Genomic DNA, 21,256 nt, shown 5'->3' on the forward strand with positions numbered 1-21,256 from the left:
GCTGGTGACCACGGCACAGAACTGATAGGAGCACAGGGGTCCCAGCAGACCTCGGGCAGGCCTGGCTGCTGGGGCGCCACAGACCGGGGGGTGTCTGCTCCGTGCTTGCTCCCTGGAAGGTCTCCGGAATGCACTTTAACCTTTTCTTTCCTCGACAATGTTGACCCATTACAACACGGGTGACTAGGTTTCCGTTCGAGTAGGATGACGTCACTGCGCAGTGCCGGGTACTATGGTAACAGGCACTTGGCAAATGTGAACGGCCGTCTCCACCTTGCTAGGGCACAAGGGCTTTGCTCGGGGCGCCCCACGCTGACGAGGAGCTAGGAAGGGACTTGTTGGAAGTTTGCTCATCCTGTTTGGGGTCTCCCCACAGCAGCTGCCTTCCGGGGTCTCCACAGGAGGCAGAGAAATGAATGACAGGTGTTTGCAGACAGCAGAGCAAGTGTCCCTGGAAAGGCCTTCTTGGGCATCTAGGATTTGTATGAATTTTGAGAGGGTGCTTGGGTTGGGACAGAAATTCTGGAACTGGAAATCATCTTGTGCTTGCGCATCCCCACCCCAAGGTTCCGTCCCAGAGAACCAAGGCTGCTCACCCTGAGATCTTTTACTTCCTAGAGTAGAAATATGCAAGGGCACCTGGGGGCTCAACCGGTGCGATGTCTGCCTTCGGCTCAGGACATGATCCCAGGGTCCTGGGATGGAGCCCCATGTCCAGGGGGTGGGGGAGTGGTCCCTGCTTAGCAGGGAGCCTGCTTCTCCCTCTCCCTCTGCCCCTTTCCACCCCTGCTTGTGCGTACCATGATCTTTCACGAGGGTTCATTAAGACACCAATAAAAACCCACATCCCTGGAATGCCGACAGGGTCCCAGCTGAGCTCTGTCTCAGATAAATAAATCTTTAAAAAAAAGGGGGTAAATCTTAAAAAAAAAAAAAAAAAGAAATATGCAATACATTTAGCCCTGAATTTATAATGGAGAATACTTGTGATTTCAGATGTGTCGGGAAGCCTATGCTGTGTGCGATGCTGAGACAGGGATGGGGCTGGCATCCAGGCTGCGGGACAAAGGGGACACCCGCCTCCATCACAGAAGGCTCACGAGGCTAGAGTCCGGCTCACCTTGGGGACAAGATGCCGTTCTCGTGGTTTCTGCAGGTGATGTCCCTCCTGGCAAAAGCGAACAACGCAAGCCCATCACACATTAAAGCAGTCCTGTCTGGCCCTGTGCATCTTTTCCTTCCACCAGGCCCAGCTCTGAGAGGACAGGTATGTGGCAGGAATCACGGGTCTTTGACAGACGGAGGATCGGGGATGTGAAGATAGGATCCATTCTGCTTGTCACTGTGGCCGTCACAATGGGACACAGGGGTCCGGAATCTGCGTGGACTGGAGCTGGAGCTGTCCTCAGTCCCTAGTGTGCAACCTGAGCTGGGAGGGTGGTTCGTCCCTAAAGAACGCAGGGGTGAGGTCACAGAGGAGGGGAGGAAGGGGAGCCAGGAGACGGCGTGAGCTGTGCCTTCTTCCTCGTTAGTAGCTGAGATGGGATGCGGGATGCCCGCCTCAGCCACCAGCACGTCCTCAGTGCCAGAGACCCCTGTACCATCTTGTTTACTCCTCCCGACAAGCCCCTGACACGGGGGCAGGTGTCCTCTTCATCTCCACCTCCCTGTGGAACCATAAGGGACAGCAAGGCTGGGAGACTTCCCCAATTCCTCTCCCGTCTCTGACACCCACCGTCTACACCGCTGTCCAGGGACCTCTAGGTGTGTGTCTCTGAGCCCCTCCCGGGCAAGCAGGGGGTCAGGTGCTGACTGATCCAGGAGTGGGGGCCCAGGGAAAGGGGACACGGTGTCTGTGGGGGAGACTTGCTGGGCAGGGAGGGCTGGGGCCCACGCACCACACCGATGGGAGGAGTGTGTGCAGGTGGTCGGGGCATGGGGCTGGCCTGGGAGCCCCACCCCCAGCCCTGGGTCAGGCGCCCCTCCAGGCCATGCTGTGGGCTGGGAGGGATTGGTTAAACCTTGAGGAGCCAAGCCCGCAGTCAGGGTGGGGGGAGGCACATCCTGGGGTCGGCTCACAGTGGGGGCCCTGGACAGCGGGCGGGGTGGCGAGGCAGGGGAAATTCCCCAGGAAATCCCTTCCCTCCTCTGCTCTGCTTCCTGCCCTCGCCTCCTCTTTTCTTTCTCATCTCTCTGCACTGAGGGGGTGGGGTAAAGCTATAAGGAACAGTGGGCATAATCAGGAAGGGCCAAGGTGGCCCCTACAGGCTTTGGCACTAGTGGTTGTGGGTTGTCAGCACCCCAGCAAAGACTCCAGGACACACCGAGGTGGGCGAAGGGCCAGACGGTGCAGGAGGGAATCGCGGGGTGGCTTGGGGGGTCAGAGGGACTCGCCGGGGCCTGGCTGGGTGCTCCGGGCCGGGGTAAGCGGGTGCGTTGCTCTGGATGGGATGCTGTCAGGAAGCAGGGCAGCGTCCACAGATCTGACCTGGAAGGAGGGAGAAGCCCAGAGCAGGTGGGCACGGGATGGGCAACACGCGGCCCTGGAGGCTGGAGGTGCAGTGGCCCCTGGGCACGCGCGGGCCGCGAGCCTGTTGTGTCTGGGCCCTGGCACGGGCATGACGTGACCCAGGTGGGCTGGCGCGGTGTCGTGCGCTGGTTTGCGTCCCGCAGGAGAGCACCCGGCTGCTGTCTGCCCGGCCTTCCTCTCCTCTCTCCGGGTTCGGGGTGAGCACTCGCTCTCTCTCTCCATCCAGTGCCAGGTCCACCTCCCAGCCCAGCCAGCGTCCTCCTGGAGCCACTCGCGGAGCCCGACTGGCCGCGCACCTGGCAGCGTTGAAAAGCTTCTGGTCCCTCCGAGGCCTCGCCTGACTTTGTAAGGGGAGGGGTCTCGAGTTCTTTCAGCGTCAGGCCCCACCTCCGGGTGGGGGCACCTGCCAGCGTCTGTGTCCCCTGAGTCACGGCCTGGCCGGTCCTTCACACCCACAGGCAGCTCTGCTGTTGCTGTGGCGATTGCCTTGGGAGAACACAGGCACCCAACCCCGAGGCCCCTGGGGCGCCCACCATGGGCTGGGGCAGGGGTCTGCTGTGGAGCGACAGCCACCAGCCCGACTCCCGCCAGCTTCCTGGAGGAATGGGACCACGTTGCTAAGTAGGCCACATCTCCGAGCTTCAGTTCATCCACCCGGGATGGGAGACGGTACTGATGCAACCACCTCCGTGGATCCTCTCAGCCCTGGAGTCTGAGACCCGCCCCTTGAGAGCCAAAGGGTTCGACTGTCTGATGATTTGGCCGAGAGTGGTCATGGCGGGAGCTGGCGTCCTGGGAGAAAAATCCTGGAGTGGTGGGATGGAAAGAGGGTTCTTGGCCTTCCGTCTGACCAAGAATGTGGGCTGGAGGCTAAGACGACTTCTAAACTAGATCCTGTCCTTGGAGAAGCTCAGGGACCCCAGGGGTCCGGCCGGCCGGGTCTGCTAGTCTGGGGCAGCGGCCCTCCCCGCGGTGCGGCTCCCGCGGCTCACCTGGTCTGTGCCCACAGCCGGTCCACGGGGAGCCTCATGGAGCCAGACTGCAAGGAAAGACGGGCCTTGCTCGGGACACTTTGCCCAAGTGCCCCGTGCTGGTTTTCGTGCTGGTCACGGACGCTCTATCTGGAGTAGCCCAGGTGTGGCAGAGAGGCACCCGCACGCTACACCAGCCAGGGCGTTTTCTGGGCTTTAGGGATTTCTCTGCTGTTCATATTCTGCTTTGCAATTTGGAGGTACCATGATCTTTCACGAGGTTCAGTCACGAGACACCAATAAAAACCCACATCCCTGGAATGCCAACAGGGTCCCAGCTGCCCTCAACTTTACGTGAAGTGGTGAATCTTCCCTTGTACCAGATGCATTCTAAAATACTCGATCAGTGCAGATTAAATGCAAAAAGGATCAATAGGAGAATTTTATTTTATATAAAGGAAAAAACAGCTTTGTCCACTGCCGAGGGTTTCTGGTTTCATTAGGTTGGAGGGAAAACGGTAAAATTCTCTCCTTTCGCCATAATGGGCTTAATGCACTTGAAGAGTAAATGTGGGGGCCTGAGGCCCTTTGTGTCTCACTCAGCCTTTGCCATGCGTGTCCTTTCTGATCTTTTGTATACCCAATCCCTTTTTTCTATTTAAAAAACCTTCACCCAAATACCCATCAAATGTGACTGCATTAAATATAAATACATCCTCCCTCAATTGTCTACAAAGCTGCGATCAGCGACTCTGCCAAGAAAATGCAAAGCCAACCTTTTAAAGCTTTATTTGAAAACCTAGAGGAAATTAACTCCCAGATTCAGCTGATTTCATAAATAAGTAAAAGAAAAAAAATAAATACATAAAACAAAAATCGACTCCACCGGCCTCAGCTTTTTTTTTTGTTCTATAAGCAAGAATATCCAGAAGAACCACCTCTTCTCCCTCCAACATTTTAGATTGAAACTTGACTAGCAGTCTGCACCGGGCCCTGCCCTCCACCCTCTCGGTGGCCCCAGCACATCCAGAGGCCGTGGGCATCCTTTGTTTACAGCATTTGTGGCATATTGAAGGATGATTCTTCTCTTTGTCTGCGAAGAGAATCTTTTTATAAAAAAGATTTTATTTTTTTTGAGAGAGAAAGAGAGAGCACAAGGAGGGGGAGCTGCAGGCAGAGGGAGAGGGAGAAGCAGTCCCCTCGGTGAGCAAGGAGCCCAACATGGGGCTCGATCCCATTACCCCTAGATCATGACCTGAGCAGAAGGCAGACGCTCAACTGACTGAGCACCCAGGCGCCCCGCGAAGCCCTTTTAACCGAAGCTGGTTTGTGCTCCTTGCTGTGCACGTGGGCTGAGCCGGTGGCTAATAGAACGTGGCAGCTCCTGTGTCCATCACCCGCTCGGTGTGAACCTGACCATTATGGTTGCCCCTGTTTTCTCGGTTTGTCCTATACGGTGTCTGGCACACAGCTGTGCTGGAGCTTAGCATGCCGAGATGCTCCCATGTAGTCAGGGATGGGATGGTAGTCACCCCTCTGGCCTCCTGAGTCTCCCTGTGCCACCAGTAGCTAGGGCCTCCTGGGCAGCTGGAGGAGTCATGACCAGTGATCAGGCTCCTGGCCCCGAGTCTGGGCCCATGTCTCCCTTCTCTGATTGGTCTGCGCCCTTGTTAGGTGTACTGATCATTGCCCAGCCAGTGGTGACCACTGGGCTGGGCTGGCACCTGCTGTCCTCGGCTCTAATGTCCCCAGACGGTCCCGTCACTCCCTGTTCTCACACCCAGTGGGTCGTGTGCTCAGCATTTCCCAGAGGCCAGCAAGGGAAAGCCTATTTCTGTTGGGGCTGTAGCACCTGGGCTGGGTGGGGCTGGTCCCAGCTCGTGCCTGGGTCACCCTACACAGGCGACAAGGACATGATCACCATGCCCAAGAGGAAGCCCCTCAGATCTAGTGGGACCAGGCGGGTGGAGGGCAGGGCTCCATGGGAGGTGTCTTGGGTTGGGCCTAGGGTTCAGCATCCCAGTGGGAATCTGTTGGGTTCCATGTAGGGGCTCTGGGTTTCCTCGCCTGTGAGATGGGGACGATGGTTCAGTGCATCAAGAATGGGGTGCTGGGCTCTCCCAGTAGATGCTCCACTGCTGCCGAATGGCAGAGGGAGCTGCGCCTGGGACTGGGTTCCGGCCCTGAGTCTCTGGATGGGTGAGACAGAGTGTCACATTGGCCGACTCATCCAGTGACAAAGGAGCCAGTGAGATTTAAATGGCTCGGTTGCCCTTCCTGCAGCTTCCCCCAGGTCCCCGCAGCAGTGACAGCATCTCCTCCACGTTGTCCGGACCCACTGCTGCGGTGTCCTTGCTCCCTCCGGTCTGAGGCCACACGCTTCTGTCTTTGTCTCGGAGACACTGTCCGTCCACAGTGGGTCTGTCTCAGGCACTTGCTCACCATAGTTGTTCTCTTCCCTGTTTTTCCTCTAGAATATTCCACCCTCTGACAGCGTCTCTTTTCTCTGTGTTGTGAAGAAATGGCTTCGTGCCATTGTACTCTGGCTGACAGCTTCGCCTCCCCATCTAAAACCCTTCAGCAATATTTGTTTCCTTGCCTCGATTCAGGCACACAGGCAGCAGTTCCGGTGCTTCCTTCCTAACTGTGCATGTGTGCGCGTGCATGCGTGTGTGTATGTGTGTGGTGAAGATGAACGTGGCATCACACATTGTTCTAGTGATTTCTGCATCATTAACTCATGGGTTTTCTATGGTCAGCCTGGCTCACGGGGTGGCTTTGACTTGGGGGTAATATTGTGGTTTCTATAAGAGGAAGCATGTGTGCATTTCGGAGCCCCGTCGTCTGCTTGCGGGACTGTTCCTGTCACGCTTCCACTAACCAGTGGTAATGCTGGGCTCTCCACCGCCCTCGGTGTCCGCAAGCCCCTTGCCCTCTCTCTGGCCTTTGGGAGAAGCTCTGGTTCTCACACATGTCCCCATTCTCCCTCCTGGGAGACGCTTCGTTCTATCTGACCCCCTCTGCCCTGCTCTGGACGTGCTAGCTGATCGTGCAAAGTGGACTTGTTCTCAGAGATCAGGAGATTCTGGACTCAGGCTGACCCTCAGGTCGGGTGGATCCAAGGTGGTCACATTAGCCCGCCTGTCCCACACCTCGGTCTGGAGGACGGTGATGTTCCACCCATAACCTGGAGCACGTGCTGCTGCTTCCGGCAGAAGACCCGAGGCTGAGCAGGTTCTGCACTCCTGCTGCCCTGGGTGGACTAGGTGAGGACGCAGAGCTGAGCATCGCTGCTGGGGCTCTGTCCACGGGACAGGGAGACGCGCCATGCCACGAGGGAACCACGCAGGTACTTCCACTGTTGAGGACACTGGCCGTGGCTGTGTGGAGGCTGTATAGCAGCTGGAGTCAAGGCCAGTTCCCCTTTGCCCCCATCCACCCCGCTCCGGGAAATCCTGGGCCCGACTGGCCAGCTCCCACCTGTTCTTGCCTCTGAGGCAGGTGACCCTGGCCTGAATGAAGCCACAATCAAAGACACTGGCTGTGTCTCATCCCCCCGATGCCAGTGGGCACCACTTGCTCCAGATTGCTGTTCCCTTGCCGTCAGCCCCTGCAGCCTCCTGTCCTCCGCTTGACTAATGGCCCTTCCTCCTGGTTTGGCTGGCTCCTTCCCTGGTGGGGCTGCCCACCCCTGATCCCTTGGGCAGTCCCCCCCAACCTGGACGTGGCCCTCATGACGAGCTCTCAGGAACACCACCCTTTGGGCTTTAACTGAGACACAGGCAGCCTGCATAGGATCCAAATCCTGGCGAGACTTTACAGGATGCCCCTGGGATGATGGTGGGGAAGGAGTATGAGGTGATCAGGCCCTTCCCTTGTTATAACCTGAGTACCACTTAGCCTTTGGCTTGCACAGTTCAGATAGGTGTAAACTTATAAAGGCTATTCTAGTACCACCAAGTCTGGAGGGAGCATGTGGCTTAGTGACACCCCGGTCCATGGCTCTGGGTTCTCACACTTACCAGGAGAGGCCTTATTGGGACGATTTGCTTATCCTGAGCTGGACTATGGTCCTGTCGGCATGGAGTGTGGGCACCATGCCTGCCTGTACCCTCTGATCTGTGAAAGGATGCCTCAGGAATGTGCATCAAAGGTGCAGGCAGGTGCTGTGGGGGAGTGAAGGGGGTGATGGGGACTTCTAAGCCAGGGCCTTACCCCTGAGCAGGTTGTGGGGTGGGTCCTTTGGGAATCCCACAGCTGCCACTTGTCAGCAGTACTGCTAACCCTCCACGCTCAGATCCCCATCTCTGAAATGGGGAGAACCATAGCACCTGCTCTGTAGAGTGGCTGTGGGAGCTGTGGGTTCAGACACATAAGGCTCCTACAGCACAGGGTGCCCAGATACCCTGGGACGGCCTTTGGGTGTGTCTGGGAGGGAGTTTCTGGATGAGATGAGAGTTTGAATTGTGGGGCGAGTAGGTGGGTTGCCCTCCCCAGGGTCTGACTAGAGCACATAGGAGGGCAAGTTGAATCTTCTCTCTGCCTGACAGTGGAGCCGGGACATGGACTTTGCCCTGCCTCAGCCCTCCTGGGTCCCAGGGCTTGGACCTGTACCACAGGCTCTCCTCAGCTCCAGCTTGCAGGGGGCAGGCGGAGGACCTCAGCCTCCAGAGTCATGTGAGCTAATACCTGATAAATCTCTCTGTATCTCTGTCCTATTGGTCCTGAAGGACCTTGACCATTCTCACTAGGGGTCATCTCTGGGAGTGGTGAGTATCACTGTGTCATGAGTGGCCTTAGCTCCCGCTCACCTGTCAGGCCTCGGCAGCCACACTCCATTTCAGACAAGATGTGACAAGAATGACCACCAAGACAGGGATGTGCTAGCATGTGTTTCCATTTAGTCTCCAGCCCCATAGCTATCACAGAGGCCGGTCCTCATCGTTATGCCCATGGTGTGACCTGGAGGAGGGGCATGCAGGACAGGGGACATAGGCAACCGGCCTTGGCTCAGCCAGGCTAAGTCTGAAGGTGCCGATGGGGCAGGCCCTTACACAGGAGAAGACAGGCTGGGAGAAGTACTCCCAAGGCAAAACGGCTCCTACACAGACTTGTCCACTTGAGCTACCTCTGCTCTTTCTGCCCTCAGCCCCCTGTTACTGAAAGCCCCAAGCTAGGCCAGCTTTGCTGGCATGCCCAGAGAGGGCTGCAAAGCTACCATGCACCTAGTAGATGGTGTAGGGGTCTGGGCTCACACGCTGCCCTACTGAGGTGAAGTGAAAATGCATTGGCCTTTGCCCCCAGGACCTGGCACAAAAATCCTAAAACCCTAGGAAGATCCTTTGTTATTTATAACAAGCCTTTTTGCCACACCGGAGTTTAGTCTAGTCGCTGATTCCTGCCCCAGGAAGCAATCACTATGTAGAAGGGTTAGGACTTCAGCTTCCCCTCTGAACTCCTGGGAGGGCAGGAGGACTGGAGATTGAGTTCAATCAGTCAAACTCCAGATAAAATCCCTGGACCCCTGAGGCTCCGAGAGCTTCCCGGCAGTGGGCACATTGATGGTTTAGGAGGGTGGCCTGTGTGGAGAGAGCACGGAAGCTCTGTGCCCACCCTCTCCCCAGACTTTGCCACCATGGTTACCTTTTCATCTGGTTATTATTTGTATCCTTTATAAACCGAGTAATCCTATAAATAGTGTTTCCCTGAGTTATAGGAGTTGTTCTAGCAGATTACTGAACCTGAAGGAAACTCCAAATTTGTACCTAGCTGAACAGAAGTGCTGATGATCTGGGGACCCGGAATTTGGGGGACTGGCTTCCAAGGGGGCTGGCCATTTTGTAGGATTGAACTGGTGGGCATGGGCCAACTGGATGGTTGGTATCAGAACTGGATTGAATAAGAAGACATGAAGTCATTTTGGGGGAATTACCATTAGATCATACTGGGAAACATCAGACTCCTCCATGGCTGGTGAATACCATGTATGTCCATCCAAAGCCTTGTGTGTCCACCGTACTGAAATAATGCTTGTCCCAGAACCCATCAGCAGGTCAAGCCAGGTGTTGCCTTGTAGCAGGAAGGCTCCTGAGGGTGTGAGTGGAAGTGGGTCACTCCGTGTCATTCTGCAGGTGGTTTAAATGCATTTTGTGGGTGAGAGGTAGGGCGAGGGCAGATCCAGTGCACATTTAGGGCATGGTTTTCCCTTCAGGTTGCAGATAGGTGTAGCCGGCGTATGTACTTGATCCTATAGCCACACTGTGTCCCAAGTACCACCAGAAGGCTTGAAAAACAGTGTCCATCACTGGAGCAATATCACTGGGCAAGTTTAGAAAATGCTTGTCAAAATCCAGAAGGATTTTAAATAGAAATTTCCTAAACGAGGTAATTTTACACTTTGGGTTGAGTGTGGCTCATTTCTTGCTGCTGTATATATGGAACTAGAGGCTGAAGTGGTTCCTCTGATCTGGACTCAAGTTTTCCGATGTGCATTTATTTTGAGAGCCTGTGAACCAGCTGCAAGGAGCTGGCTTCTCCCTCTTGATAACTGGAGGAGGAAATAAAAGAGAAGAGAGAAGGGGCAAGTACTCAATCAAATCACAGATTTAAAGCATCTAGGTCATAGTTTTGAAACATAAAGTAGAAGGAGATAAAAACTGGAATAATGAATAAAAAATGGAAGTGATTTTTATCCTGGTGTGATTTTTAGATGTGCTTCTTGAACAATGGATGAGTAACAAGTTTAATGACAGAGTCACATGTTTCATAAATGTCTAGTGATACCATCAGACTTTGAAAAAAATGTCTTCCCAAGGCAGCCCGGCTGCTTGGAGGAGACCATGAGGTATGTTTTGTCAAGCTCCAATGTTGGCATTAATATGGGTCGGTGTCAGCAAGGATGAAGGGGCTGCTCTGGGGACTGACTGGCAGGGACTCTACTGCTTGTGCTAACATGATTATTTTGTTTCTTTGGCCTCCTTAGTTGTAACTCTTGCAGGTTTGATTTTCTAGGGGGAGTGGGCTGGACTTTGCACAGAGGACTGAAATGTCAGGCCAAAGAGTAGGGCATTCTGAACCTCTTGAGGACCTGACCTGACTTTTAGGAGCCCAAACTATATGGTTATCGACTTCAGACAGTTGAAGAACTGCCTCTGTGCTAACACATTTTCTCATTGATCACTGCTTCTGCTCCTTTGCTTCCAAATGCTAAAAGGCAGGCAAAAGTGGGCAGTTGCTTGGGTTTACATGTGCATGGATCTGGGGCGGGAGGCAGAACATCAAGTCCGAGTAACTGAAAGGAGTTCTAAATTGCTTGAAAATGCGAGAGCTCATAGTTTTAAAGATCCTTTATTTATTTTAAACAGAAACAAATTCATAATATTTGAATTCATGGTCATGTTCCTTAATTTTAATAATTTTTGGCATTTGCCCTTAGTCTCCATGAGGTGTTACTAGTCCATCCACACTGTCTGAAGGCAGGTCATGCTAGTTTTTTGTTTTTTTGTTTTTTTTTTTTTTTTACTGAGAAGCTATTATGTGCCAGACTGCAAATCCAAAGACAAGTGAGCAGGGCTCCTGGTAACTCCCAGAGTTTATAGTTTGACCAGGAGGCTTAGCCAGTTGTCCCACAAGCAAGCCATGAGTCAGTCTGGTCAGATCGTTCTGGCTTTGTGGACAAAACAACAGCTTGGAAGAAAGCTTCCTTTCGTTTTCAGTGGTCCCTTTGTATTTATCCTGAACATAAAGTCATTATGAGGGGGTGCATGTCTCATCTATTTTGTGCATTCCTTTGTCCCTTCAAGTTAAGTGTTATTAAAGGCCATGAACATCCTTACTCCTGAGTTAAGCCTCCCTGAGCACTCTGAGGGCATCCTGTGAGCCGAGCTGGCTACCTGGCTGATGGCCAGCCAACGCAGGTGGGTGGGTCCCTGCTGCCAGGTGAGGGGTGAGCTGTAGCTCCCCAGGGGAGGCTCATCTGAAGACCCTGTCATTTACCTGTTGTGCATGGTGCTTCCGGTCAATACTGGTCAACTTCTCTAGGTCATTTGGACCTTATCTGCTCAACTGAGAGCTGTGTTTTTCTAGCTGGAGGAGTAGGGGCCGCCTGTGGCAGTGAGTTAAGAAGACAGATTTCCAGGACCTCATGACAGGGTGGACACAGGTACTCCCCCAGTGACTGTGACATCAGCAAGGCCCACATTTTCAACAGTTGCCCCTCTGTTTGGTGGGCCCCCAGGCCCCCAGGCTGACTGGCTTCCCGCGACTCCTACTGCCTAAAACTATCATCCTGCTGTACTCAGAGTGGCCAGTCCTTCACCAGCCTCGAGTGTCACCTTTCCGTGGGACATAGGCTTGTGTTCCCCAAAGCGTGGCCCACATCTCTGCTCTCACTGCATCCTTCCAGTCGGCTCCTGTCCTGCTGCCTGCAGATGCCAGCTAGTAAACAGTAGGTGTTTACCAGTGCTTATTGGTTGATCGATAATGTCATATCTCTTTTCCTCTCTTTGCCTTGGTCTTAGTCAGCTTGGGCTGCCAGAGCGAAATACCATGACCTGGGCAGCGTCTGTAAGAGATGTTAACTCACAATACTGGAGGGTGGAAGTCTGCTGTCAGGGTGCGGGCAAGGCCAGTGTCTGGGGAGAGCATGTCTCCTGGCCTGCATACAACTTCTCCTCGGTGCACATGTGCAGAGAGGAAGAGAGAGCTGTTGGTCCTCTCAGGGCCCCAGCCTTACAACCTCATCTCACCTGCATTACCTCCTCGAGTGCCTATCTCCACAGAGAGTCACGGGGGGTTAGAGCCTCTATGAGTGCATGGTGGGAGGACACCATTGCAGATGGCCTTGTGTCAGAAAGCGAATACATGGATCCTCTTTGCTCACAGATCCTGTGTCCATGAATTCGCCTACCTAATAAAATTTATTTGTAACACCCAAGTTTTTGCAGTGGGGTGAAAAATTTGGGTCAACCTTTGTGTTCCTTTCCAGCCCAGTTCGAACAACACAATACCCCCATCCTTGTTTTGGTTCTTGTGCTTTAAAACTGCAGTCTTTTTTAGGGTCCTGTTGCCACATTTTCATCCTCTTTTTTGGTGGGGTTTTGCTGGTTGAAGTGGCCCCACGCACAGTGTCGCAGTGCTGGCTCATGTTTCCAAGCATGAGACGGTGATGGGCCTCGCAGAGAAAACATGTGTGTCAGAAGAGCCTTGCTCAGGCCTGAGTTACATGCTGTTGGCCACGGGTTCCATGTTAATGAAGGGACAATATACATTAAAGTGTCTTTAAACAGAAAACACATTTAACACAAAGGATGACTAGTTTGATCCATTTCAATATGGATTGATCGGTTGATGAAAATATCATCACCAGAGGCTTGCAGGGACCTGACCCTGTATTTCCTCGGGAGCACAGGCTCGTGTTCTCGGTGAAATAGAAAACATGACTACCATAGAGATCTGAAGGATCTTCAGATGCAGACTGGTCTGTTTTTATTAACTGAACTGGCTGTTTCCAGGATGTCATCTTATTGTCACCAGCCCAATGCTGAAGCTTCAATATAAGCATGTGAGTGCTTGCGGGAAGTTGGGTTCTTTGCACATTAGCTGTGACATTGTCAACAGACATGGTGGCTGCTCTGGAGCGGTGAGGGGGGGGGGGATGTCATTGAAAATGCTGTATCACAACTGGACATTGTCCTGTGTCCTAGAGCACAGCGGAGCTCCGGTCGCCTGACTGCCAGGGAAGGAAACGCTAGCATCTGACATTTGTATTTGACAGCCTTTAAAAAATGTAACGGCCAACCAGGGTAGTTTTACCTTTCTTTGGTTTGTTTGTTTTTAAGTATAAATGCTGCTTTCCTAATAAAACACTGAAGATGACACATTCCTTGCTTACCAGTGCCAGCTGTGCTGTTTGGGTGAGCCAGCAGAGCAACTGCCCCACGGGCTGCCAGCTTTTTAAGGGCATCCTTTCCATCTTGGTTAGTCCCGTGCTGCCCCAGGTGCCAGCGTGAACATGCCATTGGCTGGGGCACCTGCAACGCCAAGTTACTACACCATAGATTCTATTTTCATAATATCAAGTGCAGGTTTCTTTGGCAACCCTGCTAGCTTAGCCATTATTGGTCAAATTTTAATGAAAAGAGAAGTGCCATGCATGTGGAGAATGCCATTTTAGCAGCGGTTCCCTGTATCATTTAAACATTTGCCCCAAAACTGTTTTTGTGAGCCACTGAGTCCTTGCAAACTTCTTCCTTGGGGAATGAAAACAAACCAGCCAACAGACACGCACCCTCAGGGCAGCCCCAGGACAGCCGGTCCGGGTGCAGGGCGACTGGGTCCAGCATCTGGGACACGGGGCCATTGTTTGCAGCCGTAGGTTTTCCCACTTTAAATGGAAGGATGTTCTGGCGTGAGGGAGGCTGCTCCTCCACGGAGCCCAGGTCAAGCCTGGCCCCGCATGACAGCGGTGACTCAAGCCGATCACGGACGCCCAGCGGCCCTCCGACGTTGCCGTGACAGGCGTTCGTTCCTCATGAACTTTGTCCCTGGGTGTGTGTTTTTGGAGCGTGCCGGGGTGACATTCAGCCTCTACATTCATTTTTATGATAATTCCGAGTAAATTGTGGTGCAATAAACTCTTCAAGCCTGTCTTTCTCGTGAAAGCCGTGAATCAATCAGCTGTGGGCTTTTTTGGGGTCTTTCAATGTATGGTGATCATTTAGATTTGACGTGCATTGTGAGACCTTAGCTGGCGTCCTCTCTCTGGTCTGTCATTAATTCCAGCCTTTGCTATTCTGAAGTGCCGTGAAGGATGGCGGAGAAATCATTGCCCTCTTCTGCTCTGTTATTGCACAAAATAGCAGCGCAATAATTTTTTGTCAATGTTTTACTCTAAAAGCTTTCTACGTCAGTTTTGAAAAGGAAGCAATAAAGCCCATTCAATGGTATGAATAAAAATCCTTTGAGGGTTAGGGCAGAGCTTCTTTTCTTCAGCTGGTAATCAAATTGGAGCTAAAATGAAATTGAGTTTTCTTATGAAAATAGCCTTTGTTGCTGGGAAGGCTGGTAATTCATAAACAATAACCTGCTCTTTTGTGTGGATAATAATATATTCATGCTCTTTCAATAGGGTAAAAGCCAGACCTAGTGCATTATGGTACAGTAAAAATAGCTCCAAGGGGCTGGCTGGAATGATCTTGAAGAAGGAACGTGGCGTTCGGCGACTTTGGCTTTCAGCATCCCTCTGAAATGGGACTTTGCCTGATTTGTGCTCTGGTGTTCGTTGTTGATTTGTTGCTGCCACACAATGTTTGGTTAATTGTGATGGTCTCAAGCTGTGCTCATCACTGCCAGGGCTGCGGCGGCTGCCGGGGACCCAGCCGGCTGCCACAGGACGTTTGTAATTCACAGGCAGACCTTGTCGGCGCCCACGAGGACCGGAGCGTCCCAGAGCCCCGGACCGACCGGCAGCTGCGCGGGGCACGCGAGGTAGGAGGAGGGGGTGTCCTTGGTCGATGGCGAGAGGTGAAAGGGGACGGCTGAGGGCACAACCTGCTGTGCTTTCTCTGCAAAGCGGCGTTGAGGGGGGTGCAGGAGGAGAGTGTCTGGGTGCCTGAACTGCAGTGACTTCCAAGCGGATCCCAGATGGAGCCCCCGGGCAGCTCAGCCCTCGCACTGGCGTGTGTGCGGCCCCCGGGACCGTCGTCTAGGACCTGGTGGCGCCTGGGTGCAGGGCACTGCATGACCCACAGGCAGAGCGGCTGTTTCTTCTGGTGAGATGTGCGTGTGCTGAACTTCACTTGGAAGCTCCCGGTGTGGGAGTAACAGGCCGTGGGGATCAGGTAGGGCTGGAATCGTCACCTACGCTTGGAGCACTGACTCTTGCTACTTGGGCAACTGTGACTTTTGTTCTCTCCCTCAAGTTGGTAAAAAGTTATGTTTTGGTGATCGCGACAATGTGTGCCAACCCCACCTTTATGCTGGATCCTGAAAACAGCCCTAGCGTTCCCGGATTCAGATCTAGGGGCCAGGGCCAATGAGAGAAAGGTCATTTTCTGGTACATTTAACACAGAGCTGTGAGAATAATGAAGCATTAGCACATCCAGTTTACTGAGCTTGCAAACACAGAAGAAGGATCTTTCTGATAGAATGCTCTAGCTGTTCGTCTGGGGCTTGTTTCTGGTGGTTGCCTAAGTTCATTTTCTTGGCTCTATCATTCCATGGACAAGGAAAGGAAGGAAGGAAGGAAGAAAAGAAAGAAAAGGCAAGGAAAGAGAGAGAGGTGGGGTGGAAAAAGGAAAAACTGTTTGCCTGCTGAGAAATACACAGGATGGCGTGGGCCGTGTTAGCACTGGTCAAAATAATGTCCTTTTTGCTGGATTTTGGTTGTTGGGTAGACTCGGTTCTTTTATATTCACTGGTAATTTCACTCAGGTACCTTTTTTGCGAAGGTCCCATGGAATCATGTTTTTTTTTGTTTGTTTGTTTGTTTGTTTTGTTTTTTTGTTTTTTTCTGGCTTACGGTAAAGGCTTTGCAAAGCCCATCCTTGGTTCAGAACGGAAGAATGGAGAGGTGGAGATGAAGACCACGGTGTGCAATTTTAAAGTACTCAACTTTGACAGTTTCAGAGACGCCAAGTCAGTGACTGACCGGTTCGCCCACCCACGGACAGGAGCAGAAAGCAGATAGTGAGGGAGCAGCAGGAGTGTTTATCTGCACCCAGATAGGCAGGGACATGCTCTGGGCCAACGCTGGCAAACAGGTATTTTTGTGTCGTTTTGCTATCTTAACAATGAGATTGCGTGCCTAACAAAAGAACTTTTAAGGCACAGTGGAAGCTGACAGTTTTGGTAATATATGTCATTATCCAATTAGTTTACACAAGTGTATGTTTTTATGCTTTACTTAACACACCTCTGTGTGTTTTCAACTCCAACAAATATCCCTTGCACTGAAGTCTTTCACAACTAGGATTCTAATTGTATATATTTTACTCTGCTGCAGTTAGTTTGTGCTTTACAATATCATGAACACCTTAAATTCTGATTTTAAAATCCATTTCACGTTCATTTTAGGGAGAAAAGAACCAGGACTCATTGGCTTTCATTATATACTTTGTCAGGAAAAGCCCTGACAAGCTCCCTCATACTTTCTCCCACTGACAGAGCTGCCTCGTGTGGTGGCTTTATTCTCATGCTCAGGTTGAACTGGATGTGACAGAAAAGATTGCTAATTGTCAGAGAGTCAGCTTTCTGCTTCACATAAAGGAAATGGTAAAGAAAAGTTCTGGAGTGTTTTCACTGTGGAAGAAATGGTGCAGAAATAGGCTTTACTCATAGTGCAAACCACCACCAGGTATCATAGCACACTTCAGACCAGAAAATCATAATGTTCTTTAACTATTTGGTGGTCTTGATGAAAAGTTCTTCTTTTGATAATTCCTATTTTAACATGTAGGTGGCTTTGCCTCCTCCTGCCTGAGTTGCATCTGGCCACTGGCTGGAGGAATAAAAGGTTCTGTTGGGGGGTGCGTGCCAGGCAATTCCAGGAGGACAAGCCCGGTGGGGGCAGGAGCTTGGGAGGGAGAAAGTGACGGCTTGGGACTCTGGTCTTGTGCCTAATTTTCCTCTCCAGTTATTTAAGAAAGATAAAAGAAAGTTGTACTTACTGTCCTCTTCTTTGGATGGCCTGAGGGCCTTTTCTCTGCCTGGGACTCAGAGCAGTGGAGGATGTCATCACTTATGGGGTCACCACTGGTCACATGTGGCCCTCTGCCCCCACTCAGGGCACAGGCATTAGGATGCTCAAGCAGCCTGCAGGCTGGACCCCAAGAATGGGTGCTGCATGGAGGGCAAGTCTTCCACCGCAGAGATGGTCTATGGAGCATCCTGCAGGGGAGAGAAGAATGCAGGGGCACCCTCCCCTCTCCACTCACCCCTCACCCGCTGGGCACTCCACCCCCTGGTGTCCTCTCCATCCAGTCCCATGATGTGCAGCCTCTGTTGGAAGAGGAGCTGCTCTTTTCTTGCTGAAGATGCAGGGTTGGGGGGACGGGTGGGCAAGTGTGGACATACACATGAGGGGCCCCTGGCCTTGGACGCCGGTGGGGCCGATGCACAGACTAGCCAGGGCCTGGGGAGCAGGTGAGGGGTGATCTGGGCAAACTGCTCCTCCAGAGCCTCCCTCTGTGAGTCATGGCCAGGGCTGGTCTTGCGGGTCTGCTCTGGCTGGCGAGGGTGGAGGCTGGGTCCCGTGGAGGCAGGGCGGCCGTCGCCTATGAGCATGATAAGTGCAGCGTGGCACGTGCAGCGTGATAAGTGCAGCGCCTATGAGCGTGACAGGTGCAGCGTGGAGGCAGGGTGGCCAGAGCCCCAGGGGCATGAGGGCTGGCAGCTCTAGGTGGAGGGGACACTGACTGGCTCCAAGTCCTCCAGCGGTTTGTTTACCTGTGAGATGGACTGTCAGGTGGAGGAGGAGGAGGGTAAAAATCCGCAGAAAAAAACACTGACATGTTCCGTCGGGGCTCCCGGGGTCTTTCTCAGACTGCCCAGCAAAGGACAGGGACTTACCCCACGGTGAAGACAAATGCAGTCGAAGGCTCTTCCTTATTGCATCTCACAGGACCTCTATCCTCCCACCAACGTCATTTAAACCTTTGAATCCCGATTGTCCAGTGATTTGTGGCTACCTTGGCCTGACCAGGTTTTCTACAAGACAGGGAAGTATATTAAATATGCAACAGGAATGTTTGATTGCATTTTTTTTTTTTTTTTTACTTTTCAGGGAATCAGAATGTAGATTAGAACTGCAGACTTTTTGATCATTAGAGAAGAGTTAGATATAAAAATCGGGTACAAAATAGGTAGTTTTAAATACTAACAGCCAACGTCAACAATATCAGAGGACGTTAAGCAGATAATTATCTGTCAGAAATTGCATCTCGGCACTTCTGGGTTTGTTTCTGTTTTAACCTGCACTACTTGGCCGTCTCTGAAACTTTGGGGTCAGGTCCAGTGCTTTTCTACTGCTGCATGCAAATCACACTTCCAGGGTACAAGATCCAGTTTAAGCCTGCCATGACTTTGACGACTTCCTGTGGCCCCGTGCTGTTGAAATTCAGAGCTAATGTACAGAGGGTAGCTTCTTGCACGCTGCCAGCACGTGAGATTCAAGAGCCTCACTTTATGTTGTATTTCATACGTGGCACATGTTGCACAAACCCAATGGCTGAATCTTTCTTCCAAGCATTTCTGAAAAACTGTAAGTTCCTGAAACACAAACCTAAGAATGCCATTATGCATTGTACCTCAGTTTTACTGGTGCGTTAGTGGGCATCACTGATGCCATCTATCAGGTATCTGGGAAGTTTTATCTTAAAAATGAAGAAAAAAACTATCATTTTTTGGAAGGTATTGGTTACACTCTCAATATATCATTTCTTTTTTTTTTGAAAGTTAAAATGATGTTTTAGGATATAAATTCCTGGCCCCTGGGAGAAAGGATTTAGTAGCAGGATTTTTATCATTCTAGAAATAGTGTATATTTCTGACACAGAGAATATTTATTTCCTACATCATGGTTTTGAAAATCCTTTAGAATTATGTGTGCTTATTTCTGGAGACAAAGGTTGGAATTATTACTAGAGTTAATTTTCATTCCTTTCTCAGCATTGGTTGATACTGCAGGCACCTTTAATTTTGAAGAAAGTGTATAAAATGAAGGTGCAATTTATAACATGGGTCCTCATCCAGTTGGTTTTACTTAAATAATTGTAGTTGAGTCCTGCTAGAACACAGTTTTGCTATAATCCCTAGATTTGAAGCAAAGATTTGAGAACATAAATTTAAAGGAAAAATAATGAGCTAAGGAAATCCTAAGAGCCCACAAAAACAGCACTGAAGCAAAAAACCCCAAAAAAACAGGCAGTATGTGGTGTTTTACAGCAGGATGATCTCTTCACCCTGGGTCACTGCAAATCTTTAAAAATGGTTTATTACCTTTGCATATAAATGTCTGAATTTTTCTTCTTTTGGATTTGTTGATTACCTGAAACCACCCATTTTTTTTCCTACTCCTGACACTAGCTACTTCTCTTGGGCTTGAGTCCTTCTGCTGAAAATAAAGGCGTTATTTGTGCTGGTTCCTGGGGCCTGTTTAAATTCTGACATTCTCATTTTTGAGGAACACACTCCCAACACACAAACAGCCAAGCTTTGAAGCATGCAGGGTTGGATTCTCACCCCCACCCCGTATCTGTGGGCCCCAGCAAGGGGACAAACAGGGGCCCGTGCCTTATCTCGATGTGTCAGTCACAACCGAAGCCAAGAACGCAGGTCTACCTCCTCCCTTGACTCAGGTGCCTTCATGGTAGCCAAAGGCCTGAATGCAGAATTCCACCTTCTGGGACTGGGCACAGCAGCCTGGTGGGTCCATCAGAGCCCAGTCAGCCACCCCTCTTTCTGCCCCACGAAGCTCAGCCATGTCTGCACCCATGGGCGGCTGCCTCTGAATCCCTCTCTGGGGAGATGAGTTTGAGAAATGGTCCAGGCAGGCCTAGGAAGGGGGCTCGTGTCCATGTGCGCAGGGCAGGGGTTCAGAGGTCCTGGCACCCCTAGTGTGGCATGGTGTTGCAATTTGAGTGAGTGTGTCCCCTTGCTTGCTGTCCAGTGGGACAGGGTGTGATGGAGGCAGTGTGAGAACTGCCCTGTGTCCCCGGTCTACAGACATGGTACTCAGGTGTCTCTGGTTGTACAATTTTGCAGGAAATGGGTTGGATCATAGAACCCATGGGCAGCATCTCTCCTGGGCAACGAGGTCTTAATATTATGGTGTCTTTACTGAACTCTTGGCAAGGAGTGGTCTCACTAAAGGCTATTTGTCTTTAAATAGTTAGTTTCATTTAGCAGTAATTGGACTCTGTCCAACCTGAAGTAGATGCTGGAATCTGAGCATTAACACCTGCCCCCGGGGAGCCACATCCCTTCAGCCAGCAGGAGTAGCGGGCAGGGCAGGGCACCGTGGAGCCCAGCCGCCCAGGTCTCTCCTGGCTCTACCGCCTTCGCCTCTGGGTTGGCTTTACACATTTGTGCAGTCGGGAGGATGGCAAGACCTAACTCACGGGACTGGGCTGAGGCTCAAATGAGCCAGTACATGTGAAGTACTTGGAATCACAGCATGATAAGGTCTCAGTAAATGTTGGCTATTGTGAGCATCGCATTTCATCGATTGTAGCATGAACTTTTTTTACATTTTAATACCTCTGAAATTGGGATATCCCCATTGTAATCACTCAGATTTGGTGAAACTGGTAATCAATCCGATGGACTCTCCAACAATGAACGACTTCCTTAATCTGAAAATGCGTTGCGTTTCTGGGAAGGGAAGAGTGTCAGACTTGGTTATTATCGAAAGTCTGTCTCCTGGAATCCAGTCCCCTGAAACGCTCGGGCCAAGAGGAACTATGCAGTGAAGGCTGAGATTTGCGGTGGTCACTCTTGAACGTCGGGATGTGGAACAGACAGCAACTTGAGGCAATAAAGCCACACAATCATCACTGGAACATTTCATATTCAAAGAGACACAAATTGCTCTATTTTGAAAGGAACAAATCATTTTGTCTTACATCCTAGACACTAGCAGACTTTACAAAGGAAGACAATTGACTTGAAATCTTCGACCCTTCGCTCAGAAGGAGATCGGCCCTATTGGGACCTGGCCCCGAAGCCTCTGTCCCACTGGTTTGGTGAGAGGCCTTG

At 51.4% G+C, this 21,256-nt stretch overlaps 1 long non-coding RNA gene across 1 annotated transcript in view; it reads left to right on the plus strand.

Annotated features, from left to right (window-relative positions):
• The first annotated feature begins 11,726 nt into the window (after positions 1–11,726).
• Positions 11,727–21,256, plus strand: part of LOC112655915 (uncharacterized) — a 592,361-nt gene continuing 582,831 nt past the window's right edge. The window contains exon 1 of the long non-coding RNA XR_007405030.1: positions 11,727–11,947. This is a non-coding gene — a long non-coding RNA (uncharacterized LOC112655915). The remainder of the gene's footprint in view (positions 11,948–21,256) is intronic.

Source organism: Canis lupus, chromosome 22 (genome assembly GCF_003254725.2).
Source record: "Canis lupus dingo isolate Sandy chromosome 22, ASM325472v2, whole genome shotgun sequence".
In the NCBI taxonomy this organism is placed as follows: Eukaryota; Metazoa; Chordata; class Mammalia; order Carnivora; family Canidae; genus Canis; species Canis lupus.